Raw genomic sequence first — 11946 nt, forward strand, 5'->3', positions numbered from 1 at the left:
TTTTTTTTTTTTTTTTTACCAATAATGATGTTGCTGGAAAACCCCTAGTTTCTAGTAACTGTGGTAAGGGTTTGAAGACACAGGAGGAGTCTGGAGACTGGCAGATATTGCTGATGGTGGTATCTGAGAGGACCCAACTGTGCAAAACTTTTGGAGACACCTGAAGAGTCTAACGACTACTGGATGCTTTTTAATGGAGTCATGGAAGTGATCTGGTGATGCTGGAATGCTGCTGGAAACACTTGCAGGGCCTGGTGTGGGGAGGTGTTTGTGGTACTAGAGAAATTAGTAGACATCTGGATGCTGTGTTGACAGTCTTTGCACTTGTGGGGTGGTGTCAGAAGAACTTGAGGAGCCTGATGATGGTGGGAAGGTGTTGTAGGTATCTGGGAGCTTTGGAAGCTGAGGCTGAAGACATCTGAGGAGCCCAGTGTCTTTGTGACATTGTTAGAGGCATGGGATGCATCTATGGACTTCCAGATGCTGTTGATGGAGGAATCCAAGGGGTTAAAAATGTGGGAAACTTTTGGAGACACCCAGAGTCTGGAGACTGCTAGATACTGTTTCTGGAGACATTGTAAGTACCCTGTGGAGATAATCTGTTATAGGCACCTGAATGGCCTGGTGTTTGTGGGACAATATTAAAGGCATCTGAGGAGTCTGGAAATGTCTGGATGCTGTTACTAGGGGAACTTGAGTGGCCCAGAGACTATGAGAATGCCATAGAGGCAGCTGAGTGGCCAGTGCCTTTGGGAAGATGTTAGAGGAACCTGAATGGCTTGGACTTCAGGCTACTGTTCTGGAGCCAGACAAGCATCCTAGACACTGTGAGTTCCTAGTGACACCCAAGGTGTGGGGGAACTCCTAGATCCTTTTGCTGGTGGCAACTGAGGAGTTTAGAGACTGCTGGATGTTTTTAGTAAGGACACCCAAGGAGGCAGGAGACTGCTGAAGGATATTGCTGGGGGCATCTCTCTGGACTGATGAAACACTGTGTGCTGATGCTGGAGACACCCAAGAGCGACCGAGACTCCTGGGTGCTTAAACTGGGGACATAGAAGCCAAGATGAGTGATGGTTGATATTGCTGGAAGCACCTAAGGGGGCCTTGACGCTGCTGGCTGCAATTAGTGGGACCACCTGAGTATCCCAGATGATGTGAGATGATCTTAGAGGCACATGAGGAATTGGGAAGAATTACTGTTTATGTAAATTTGAACATCAAATGTATGATGTATCCATATATGTTATTTTGTAACATTTATTTTATACGTTAAGATTGCTAACTATGAATTTGCTAGAACTACCCTAATATGTAATTCATGAACTCTAACAAATAGATTTACATGGTGTGTATTAAAAATTATTTCACTGGATTACTTCTGTGGGATTCTTCTCTAGGGGTGGGTCACACCAGCTCAGGGAAAGCTTAGTAACACAGCATTCCACTTGGCTGGAGTGAAACACCCCTATCCTTACGAAGCAGCTAGTCACCTGCTAGCAACATGGGACCCCCATCTGCCTCAAGTTGCACATAAACCCCACTTAAAACAATGAGATAGGCTACTCCCCTTAGCAACTCCTTCATGACGTCCCATGACCATTCAAACACAGCACAGCACTGAGGGAGATGGGCTGTGCTGGTGTGGGCTGGCTAGGGGTGCGTGCTTTAGGAAGACTACTCATGCTTACCCCTCCTTCTCTTGGACCCCATAAAGGGAAGCCCTTCTCTCTCAAATAGACCTCTGCCACTCCTGGCAGCACATCTAACTTGTACTTTCACTTTTCTCTGTCACTATTTGTGCATGCTTCTTCAGTTCTTTCACAGACATGATAGGAGCCTGGAAGGACCCAGGCAGAGGCCATTGATAACAGGCATTTTGTGTCTAAACTATAAAATTTTACTAAAGCTTTCGGTCGTATAAAAAGCGTGGAGATTTATAAGTTGGTCAAAGACCTTTATGCAAATTACACTAATGTAAAATTCTCTTTGCATGATGAAATTGCAGAAGATGACTATCTACATGTGCAGTAAACATTGAGGACTTGAGTGAGATTCTATATTATACTGTGTGTGATGGGTGAAAGACCTCCTGTTAAGTCTTCCCCAAAGGAGAGACGGGCAATCACTTGTCACAGAAGAGTAACTGAAAAATGTAATTTGGGGGCTGGAGAGATGGCTTAGCAGAAAAGGCACTTGCCTGAACAGCCTTGGGACTCATGTTTGACTCTCCAGGTCATACATAAGCCCGATGCACAGTGACACAAGTGTACAATGTTGCACACGTGCACAACGGGGCGCACATGTCTGGATTTCAGTCTCAGTGCCTGAAGGTCCTGGCACGCCAATTGTCTCTCTCATTTAAACAACAACAACAAAAGGCCAGTCTGTTGGGCTTTCCTAAATAAATCTAATTTTGTTAGTTTCTTAAAAACATCTAAATACTGACAAGTTTAAAATGCAAATTTAGGATCTAAGAGGATAAAACATTACTAAGGGACTTCATAACTCATATTTCTGGAAACTAGCCTAGTGACTTGCACCTTTTTGCAAAAGGACTAGAGGTCCACCTTAGAGAAGTAAAGCATTTCTACACATGTGTGTTCTCATGTGTTCTGCTTCCCTACTAACCTCCTCAGTGCTGCCTGTCACCACAGGCTGGTTTTCTTCAAGCCTTCCCCACACAGTGTTTGGGGTAAGAAATTCTTCTAAGCTATAATGGAAGTGAAACTCAGGACAAAGTCACCTGCAATTATGGATGGAATTTATTAAAACTAAGACTTTATCATCAAAAATATGCAAATTGGCTATTGTTATCTCTTCGAAGGCTTCTAAATCAACAATAAAAACAGAAACATTTCATTGACCTTTTGTGAGAGCTTTTGCATGTAGCACACTTTCTTAGAATTACCACCAATAATAATAACAGTAGGGAAACCAAACTGAAAAATGAGATAGTTCCTTTAATAGGAACAGTCTTTACCTGGTGTGCACACTGGTATTTGGGGACACCAACTGTCAAACTGCAGCTTGAATCTTGAGTTGGAAACACTAGAAAATAGCGATTTATTTTCTGCACCTGTGTCTTTCTGTTACTGTCAAGATCGTTCTCTTGTTTATTCACCCACCTGAGGCACAAGCTTTATGGTCCCAGGTAGTCATTCCACAGCAAAAAGTCAAAGGGAGATTCTGACAGGAGTTGGTGAACCCAGGTGGGAATTTACTCTTCTCCTCCCCAGGGCTAGCACACCTTTAACCTTAGCTCACTGTCTGGTGGAGAAGAAAGAGATACCCTTATTAGAGTGAGGAAAAGGCTATAATGAAAAAGTAAAGGGCCCGTATGTACTCTTTTGAGGAGGGAAGACTTCAGTGAACACCTGACTGAGGACAGGACACAGGCTGGCACCAGAAGCTGGAATACATCTGGTCAGTGAAGAGAGCAGAACTACTGAGTCCAAAACCAAAGATACAGAACAGGTAAATTGTAATGGTGTTTTGGAGGTTTAGAAAACTTTTGTAACTCCAAACCCTGTTCTTTTTCTTTAACAAAAATTGAAATAAAGCAGACTGAAAAGGATAATTACTAAAGTATTTTATTTATTCAGGGAAAAAGAGAAGGAAAGCAGAGAGCTCCTGACACGTGAAAGGCAGGAGGGGGTAGGGAGCAGTCACAGGAATAGGGGTAGGTGTCTGGATCCCCCCATTTCAGCCCAGCAGAGCTAAACATGAGGAGGACTTACCAGAATACAGACCTGGAAGTTCAGGTAAGAGGGAAAGCCAAAAAGAGATCTTGCTCACCTGGTAATTGCCCACCTGATAAGCTTCTATTTATAACCTCACTCTGGTGGGCTTTATCTTGAGGCTCAGGTGAACCAGAGAGAGGGCTTGTGTGGTCTGGGCTATGAGCTGGCTCAAGAAGAGGCCAGCCATGATGCCAAATTTAGGGCCAAGCTTAATCAGCTAGAATTCAGATTTAAACCGTAATTCTAGGAAGGGTGAACTCCTGACCAGAGAGGGACTCAGGTTGTTTATAGAAGAACAGATTAGGCAAGAGATAGGGAGAAGTCAGATTCCTTTCTGATCTCTAGAAAAGTGCAGAGTGCAAGGGCAGGTCCAAAGACATTCCTGCTGTTTACTTTTGTGGCCCAGTCACCAGAACGGCCTCATATATGTCAGAACATCTCATGGAAGGAACACAGTGGTGAAGGTAAGCTCAGAAATTTGATCAATAGCAAAGGAAAATAAAAGAATGTAGTATTCTTTAAAAAGAATTATTTATTTATTAGAGAAGCAGGAGAGAGAGAGAGAGCAGGAGAGAGAGAAATGGGTGCACCAGGGCCTCTAACCACGGAAGAACTCTAGATACATGCTCTAACTTGTGCATCTGGCTCACTTGGGACCTGGACAATTGAACCTGGGACCTTAGGATTTGCAGGCAAGCACCTTAACTGGTGAGCCATCTCTCCAGCCCAGATATACTCTTTTTTGTGTGTATGAACAAGCATCCGTATTGAATTTTTATTATAAAATTATAAAGCAGAGCTCTATAACAAAAAATGCATATTTGGATTTTAAAATTATTTTATTATTTATTTATTTGAGAGATAGAGACAAATACAGAGAATGGGAATTCTAGGGTCTTTAGCCACTGCAAATGAACTTCAGACACATGTGCCACCATGTGCATCTGGCTTATGTGGGTCCTGGAGAATCAAACCTGGATCCTTTGGCTTCACAGGCAAGTGCCTTAACTGTGAAGCCATCTCTCCAGCCCATATTTGGATTTTTTTTTTAACATTCAAGTATGTCAGAAAAACTTAATATATGCTACTTAAAATAACAAATTTACATCCAAGAGATTCCAACAAATCTATATACCATATATATGTATATGTGTGTATGTATACAGTTAGCTGTCCAGGTCACCCCAAGAGACAGAGCTTCAACCCCAACCCTTACAGCAGTGACTTTGAGATTCTTTTTAGCACTTCCATGTCATTTCTCAGATTCAAATTCAGTCCCATTGATTACTATTTGTCTGATAAATACATATTTTTGGTCCTAAGGAGAAAATAGATTTTAAGGAATGCATCAGAGACATAAAGGTATGTTAAATCACAGAAAGGTGGGAAAGTTAAGTCCAGATGTGCTGAACAGGACTACTAGCCGAAGTCCAGCAGGACTTTTCTTTGATGAAACAGAGACAATTGTGTACAGGGGGCGAGAGGTGAACAGAACGCTGGGGGTGAGGTGGGGAGGATGTGTCCAGGCTATCAAAAGAATGCAGGAAGACGTGGTTCAGGATCTAGAAGGTCCTCTGTCCACGGATAGCCATCATCACCTCATGATCACAGGAACAGGCTTTTACCCATAGGATCCATACAAGTTCCACTGGCCTCGGGTTCTGACATCCAACAGGTAAATCCCTGTGGCAAGAAAGGAAGCCCACTCCAGAGAAGAGCCAGCTTCCCACATCAGCAAGCAGCACAGAGTCCTGTATAGGCTGACCCCAGACTCCTCCAATGCCTCCACCAACCCCAACCAGGGATTCTTCAATCAAGGTATGATTGTCCTGCTTCTAGTACTTGTCGCTGCCCACAGTGTGCCACCAGGACCTCCTTCCTGCCAGGTGGCACCGCCTCCCTGGTTTGGTCTTCAGCACCACCACCAGGGGCTGGAATCCTTTCTGATGCTTATGCAGCCTGGTCCCCCTCTCTCCCTCAGCTGCCTCTTCTCACAGCAGTCCTCATGGTGGACGAAATTGCGAGCCAGGATTTCTTTCAGCTGACTGATTGTCAGGCCTTCAATATCCTGTAGGCTGGTCAGGCCAGAAACTGAGGCCCTCTGGCCTGAGACAAAACTCTCTTCAGCATCAACAGACTGGGTCTTGTCCTCTGCGGATGCTCCAGTTGTGCGCCCCAGGAAGATGGGTTCCTCGTGATGCCGGGAAGCATGGCCACTGGCCTGCTGATGTTCCGGAGCCTTGGATATTGAGAGACAGAATCTGGACCCATTCTTATATTCATCTCTGCTGGTCTGCTTCCACTCTTCTTCGGAACCAACAGAAGAAAGTAGAAGTTATTTCATAAATGCATATTCTTGCCAAGAGCATAAGACACAATATGTTGAGGAATTGATATATGCACTTGATAATCTAGCAAGTGATTTGATATGAAAAAGTGTGTATATTAGAAGGCTATTGTGAAGGCTTGTGCTTGTGAGGAAGGGAAGCTGGGTAAGGTAGAAGGTACTGTGCTGGTATGAGGCTGGGTCAGGAAGGTTTGCTGCTGGCTGGGAAGACCCTGGACAAGATGGGAGCATGAGGCCTGTGCTTCTCTGAGAGTGCAGGCTGCTGACCGAGCACCAGGGACAACACTTCTTTCTTCAGGCAACTTTTGGTAGCGATGTTATGGAGGCTGAGATAGTCCCTCACCTTCACCTTCATCTTCATGAGCTCCTCTCTCTGGAAGGCCGTGGCTCTGAACCGTAGGCAGAGGAGGCAGAGGCGAGGCTTATACCAACAGGTCCTGCAGAAAGTATTCTTACAATCCCAGCAGGTGTGCTTCCTGGCTGTGCTTGTGGAGTTGGGCCCCACAGGCCTTGAAGCTTGACTCTGAGACTGTTGGTGAGGGGAAGGAACTGAACCCAGGGTTGGAAGAGGGTTGAGTTCTGCCTCCCTGGGGTGGCGGGACATCCTCAGGCTGTTCATCCAAGCAGAACCTGTTGTAACAGGTTTCGTGCAAGATAAAACCTGATTCCTGCCCAGCAGCACTGGGAGGGGCCGAGAGATGGGATCCTGGTCTTGGATGCCTCAGGCTGGGGTGTTCCTGGCTCCTTTGTAGTGGTGTCTCTGGGGCTGATGGGTATTGAGAGACAGAATCTGGACCCATTCTTATATTCATCTCTGCTGGTCTGCTTCCACTCTTCTTCTGAACCAACAGAAGAGAGTAAAAGTTATTTCATAAATGCATATTCTTGCCAAGAGCATAAGACATAATACGTTGAGGAACTGATATATGCACTTGATAATCTAGCAAGTGATTTAATATGAAAAATTGTCCATATTAGAAGGCTATTGAGAAGCATTTTCAAAGTAATGGAGGTCCTGGTGGCACACTGTGGGCAGCGACAACTACTAGAAGCAGGACAATCATACCTTGATTGAGGAACCCCTGGTTGGGGTTGGTGGAGGCATTGGAGGAGTCTGGGGTCAGCCTCTAGAGGGCTCTGTGCTGCTTGCTGATGTGGGAAGCTGACTCTTCTCTGGAGTGGGCTTCCTTTTCTTGGGGCCTCCGGATTCTGTGGTTTTCTTACTGTTTTTCTTAAAGACCAATGTTTGTCTTTTTCTCTTAGTAATAATCTGTCTTTCTTTTTATTTGTGTGTGTTCTGGAAATTAAACCCAGGACCTTGTGCATGCTAAGTATGTGCTTTCCCCATGGAGCTTTCTTAGAAAGGGGGCTAGAGAGAGGCCTTAGTGGTTAAGGAGCTTGCCTGCAGAACCAAAGGATCTAGGTTCAGGTTTGATTCCCCAGCATCCATGTAAGCCAGATGCACAAGGTGTCACAAATGTCTGGAGTGCATTTGCAGTGGTCGACAACATGGGCTCTCAGGCCATGGGCATATATTCATTTTTCCTCTCTTGGTTTTGTGATTTCCTTAATGAATATAATTTAATAATTACCTTCTCAGTTTGATTTGCCCTATTTATTGGTTAAATGCAAATGTGAATCTAGGGTTTGGGGTTCAAGGACTTTCCTAAACTCCTAACACCCCATCTCACATGAACTATATATTATTTGCTTTTATGCAGTAACACTATATACATATATATATGTATATGTGTATATATATATGTATATGTGTATATATATATATAAAATATATATTTATTAGTTAATTTACATGGTAACTTCATGTGGTAAAAAACCTCTAAAATTTATGTTAATTGTACTGAATTTTATCATTAATGTTATATCAGAATAAACAGAAAATACAATAAACATCCAATTTAAACATACTATAGTGGATGTTTATAATGTTCATGTTATTGTTTTTAAAAATGTCTATAAAATATTAGAAATTTCATTATAAGATAAACTTTTTAAATTTTATTTATTATTTGTTTTCAAGCAGATACTAAAAGTTTAGAAGCATGACTTTGACTTACATGTTTTTATAAAGACTCCTAAGATGTGCTGCTAAATGAATGACAGTTACTGACACAATAATGGCTCTAATTGTTTACGGCATGGTAGCTCCTCGCTCAATGCTCTGTCTAGATTGTCTCAGTGGCCACACTGACTATAATTATAGAGGTTAAAAGAAACTGAGGCAAGAACCGTGGTGTGCTTGCATTCATTGTCATGTTCTGATACTCTAAATATCTTCATAAAGACATTTTTCTGTCTCTTTCATACCTTAAAATCACTTGGCACAATCCAATCCATATGACATATATGAAGGCAGATGAGCATCTCTGTAAACTTGTCTGGTCATCTCTAACTTTGTTAAAGGGAACTTTTTTTTTTTTTATTTTTAATTGAGAGAGAGAAAGAGAAAATGGGAGGTGGGGGGAACCAGGGCCTCTAGTCACTGCAAATGAATTCCAGATGCACGTACCATTCTTGTGCATCCAGCTTGTGTAGGACCTGGGGAATTGAACCTAGGTCTTTAGGCTTCACAGGCAAGCATCTTAACTGCTATATCATCTCTCCAGCCCTCTGATTTTTAAATTAATTAATTATTTGATTTTCTGTTTAATGCATGTGTATGTTTGTGTGTACGTGTTATTGTGTGGGGGTGCACATGTATGTATGTGGAAGCTATACAACAACTTCAGTTGTCCTCTCAAGTGCCATCCACTGTTTTTTTTTTTTTTTTTCTCCTGAGGAGAGAGAGTGTCTCTCCTTAGCCTGGACCTCCCAAGTTGGTCAGACTGGCTGGCCTGTCTGTGCTTTATCACTCTTGGGATTACAAATATAGTTAGGCATTTTGATATGGGTCCTGGGTATCAAACTCAAGTCCTCCTCTTTGTAAGGAAAGTAGATTACTCCTGAACCATTTCTCTAGCCCTGGCCCTCTTTATCTTTCATCCACAAACTTTAAATCTTGCAGAAGGCCCTTATTCTTGCTTGAGTGATTTGGATACCAAAGAGGAGCTGTTACGTGTTATGCAAGAATGTAAGATAGGATGGGATTGTAGTATTGGGAAATAAAATTATTTAAGGGAGGGATAGAGAGATGGCTCAGCAGTTAAGGCACTTGCCTGCAAAGTCTAACATTCCAGATTTGATTCCCCAGTACTCAAGTAAAGCTAGATGCACAAAGTGGTGTATGCATCTGGTGTTTCTTTGCGGTAGTTAGAGGCCTTGACATGCCCATTATTTTCCTCTCTTTCTCTTTCTCTCTTTCTCTATCTCTCTCCCCTTGCAAATAAATAAAATTATTTAAGTGAAACCAGAAATAAAATTTCCAGTAGAATGACATTTCTTGATACTCTCCTCCAGAGATTCACAGTCCTTAACTATAGGTTCAAAGGGGACTCAGCATGATGTTAAGAGAAGCAAAGGCATAAAGGATTCATCTAAATTACTTACTTTACTTTCAATCATGAATATGGACAAACTCAGGAAGTGTCAATTCAGAAAGTTTACAGAAACTTACCGAAGGTATCACATAGTTCAGAATTCAGACAACATTTGTATATGATGTTTCCCCCTACCTTCATGTCTACAAAACCAATTTAAATTTGGAGTGTTTTAGCAACCTGGCACCCTAAGATGAAGTCTGCTCCTAACTGGCAGAGTAACATTGCAATTTTGACACTTCATTGAAAGTCTTGATTTCCTGAGCTCAGTAAGTTAACCAAATTTCAGTTTCCAAGTTCTTTTAAACTCTAGGATTAGAGAAAATATTTTACAAAATAATCCAATGGCTTATAGTATATACCATATATTGCAGTCAGGTTTGCATTGCTGGTAGAAACCACTCAAGAGCAGCATGTGGGAAAAAGAGAGGTTTATTTTGGCTTATAGGCTCTAGGGCGAAGCTCCACAATGGCAGGGAAAATGATGGCATGAGCAGAAGGTGGACATCACACCCTGGCCAACATAAGGTACACAACAGTTACAGAAGAGTATGTCAAACATTGGCAAGGGGAAACCAGCTATAACACCCATAACCCCTCCCCCCCCAACAATACACTGCCTCCAGGAGTTAATTCCCAAATCTCCATCAACTGGTGATCCAGCATTCAGAATAGCTAAATTTATGGGAGACACCTGAATCAAACCACCACATTCTGCCCCTGGCCCCCATAAACTGATATCTATACATCATGTACAATGCAATACATTCAGTCTAACTTTAAAAGACTCCATAGTTTTTATCAATTCCAATGATGTTCAAACATCCCCATAGTCCAAGATCTTCTACCAAAAAATCCCCCCAAACCTATTAATGCACAGAATAAACATTCACACTGCAAAAGATGGCATTGGGTATAGCAAAGAAATATTCAACCAACTCAAGATTTAAAACAACCAGGGCAAACATCAAACTCTGTAGCTTCAAGTCCAACAACTCTAGCCAGTGACAAATCTCCACATCCAATAATGCTAACCAGCAAGAAGCCTTTGGCATTCCAATTCTGCCCCTCCAGTCTTGGACAACTTCCTCAGGGCCGGCAGCTACCCTTAGCAGCCATCTTGTTGCCCCAGCATCTCTACTGGGTCTCCAGTGCAATCCACGGTTCATCCTCATGGCCCCATGGGGTCTCCGTGCAGGCAATCAGCAAACCTGCTGCACACTGCCCATGGCCATTTCCAAAACACAAGACCATGTCGCAAACTCAGTGACCCTCTTTTTTCTGCATTTCTTATACTCCACACTACCAAGTAGAGTGCCAATTTGTTAATCCAGGAGGAGGGGTATAAAACAGACTTTGAAGAACAGGATACCCCTTGAGCATTCAGGCCCCTTCAAAAGACTCCACATTCTTCCTGTTGCCCCAGTGCAGGTCAGCTGGCACAATCTCAAAAGTTGTAATCTCTCAAATGTAGCTGAACAGGCAGCAGTTCACCCAAAGATTTTTCTTTCTGTGGCATATCCCTCTGATCATACCAGTTCATTTCTATGCAAAGCAACCCTGTGCAGCTTCTCAGGACATGGGCCTAACAACAAGCCTCACACAAACTGCTAGCCAAGTCTAAGCAAAGCTCATAAGCCAAACCTCACAGTCCATAGTTCTTACTGCATTCAGGTCTTTCAACTGTGACCAGAATAGTCCATCAAGCTGTATTTACTGCACTGCAAGGGGTCTCTTAAGTCAAGGTGTCAAGTCCTTCCACATTCCTCTTGAAAATCAGCTCCAAAAGGTCAAAGCCACACAGTCATGCGTCTACCAGCTATCCCACTCCTCAGTACCATTTTACTGTTGCAGTCAGGTTCACATTGCTGGTAGAAATCACCCAACCAAGAGCAGCTTGTGGGAAAAAAAGAGGTTTATTTTGGCTTACAGGGTCAAGGGGGAAGCTCCATGATGGCAGGGAAAACAATGGCATGAGCAGAGGGTGGACATCACACCCCAGCCAATATAAGGTGAACAATAGCAACTGGAAAGTGTGCCAAACACTGGAAGTGGCATAACCCCTCCCCCAACAATACACTGCCTCTCGGAGGCATTTATTCCCAAATCTCCATCAGCTATTGATCTAGCATTCAGAACACCTAAGTTTATGGACACCTGAATCAAACCACCACACTCATATAAACTCCCCATTCATAAATATTTCTCATCTTTGCAAGCAAGGATAAGCAATTCCAGGACCCGCATTGGGATTTTGCCTCAGTGTAGTTGTTATATTCATCTTTCATTTATCATTCACCTCAGACATGTAGAGGAGACAAAGGTTATCTCTAGGAACCCAGTGCAGCCCATATAGTCT

General features: G+C 42.9%; 1 pseudogene; it reads right to left on the reverse strand.

Moving 5' to 3' along the window:
- Positions 1 to 5552: 5552 nt before the first annotated feature.
- Positions 5553 to 6890, reverse strand: LOC101596687 (annotated as a pseudogene).
- Positions 6891 to 11946: the final 5056 nt, after the last annotated feature.

The sequence above is a fragment of the Jaculus jaculus genome, chromosome 1 (assembly GCF_020740685.1).
Source record: "Jaculus jaculus isolate mJacJac1 chromosome 1, mJacJac1.mat.Y.cur, whole genome shotgun sequence".
Taxonomy (NCBI): Eukaryota; Metazoa; Chordata; class Mammalia; order Rodentia; family Dipodidae; genus Jaculus; species Jaculus jaculus.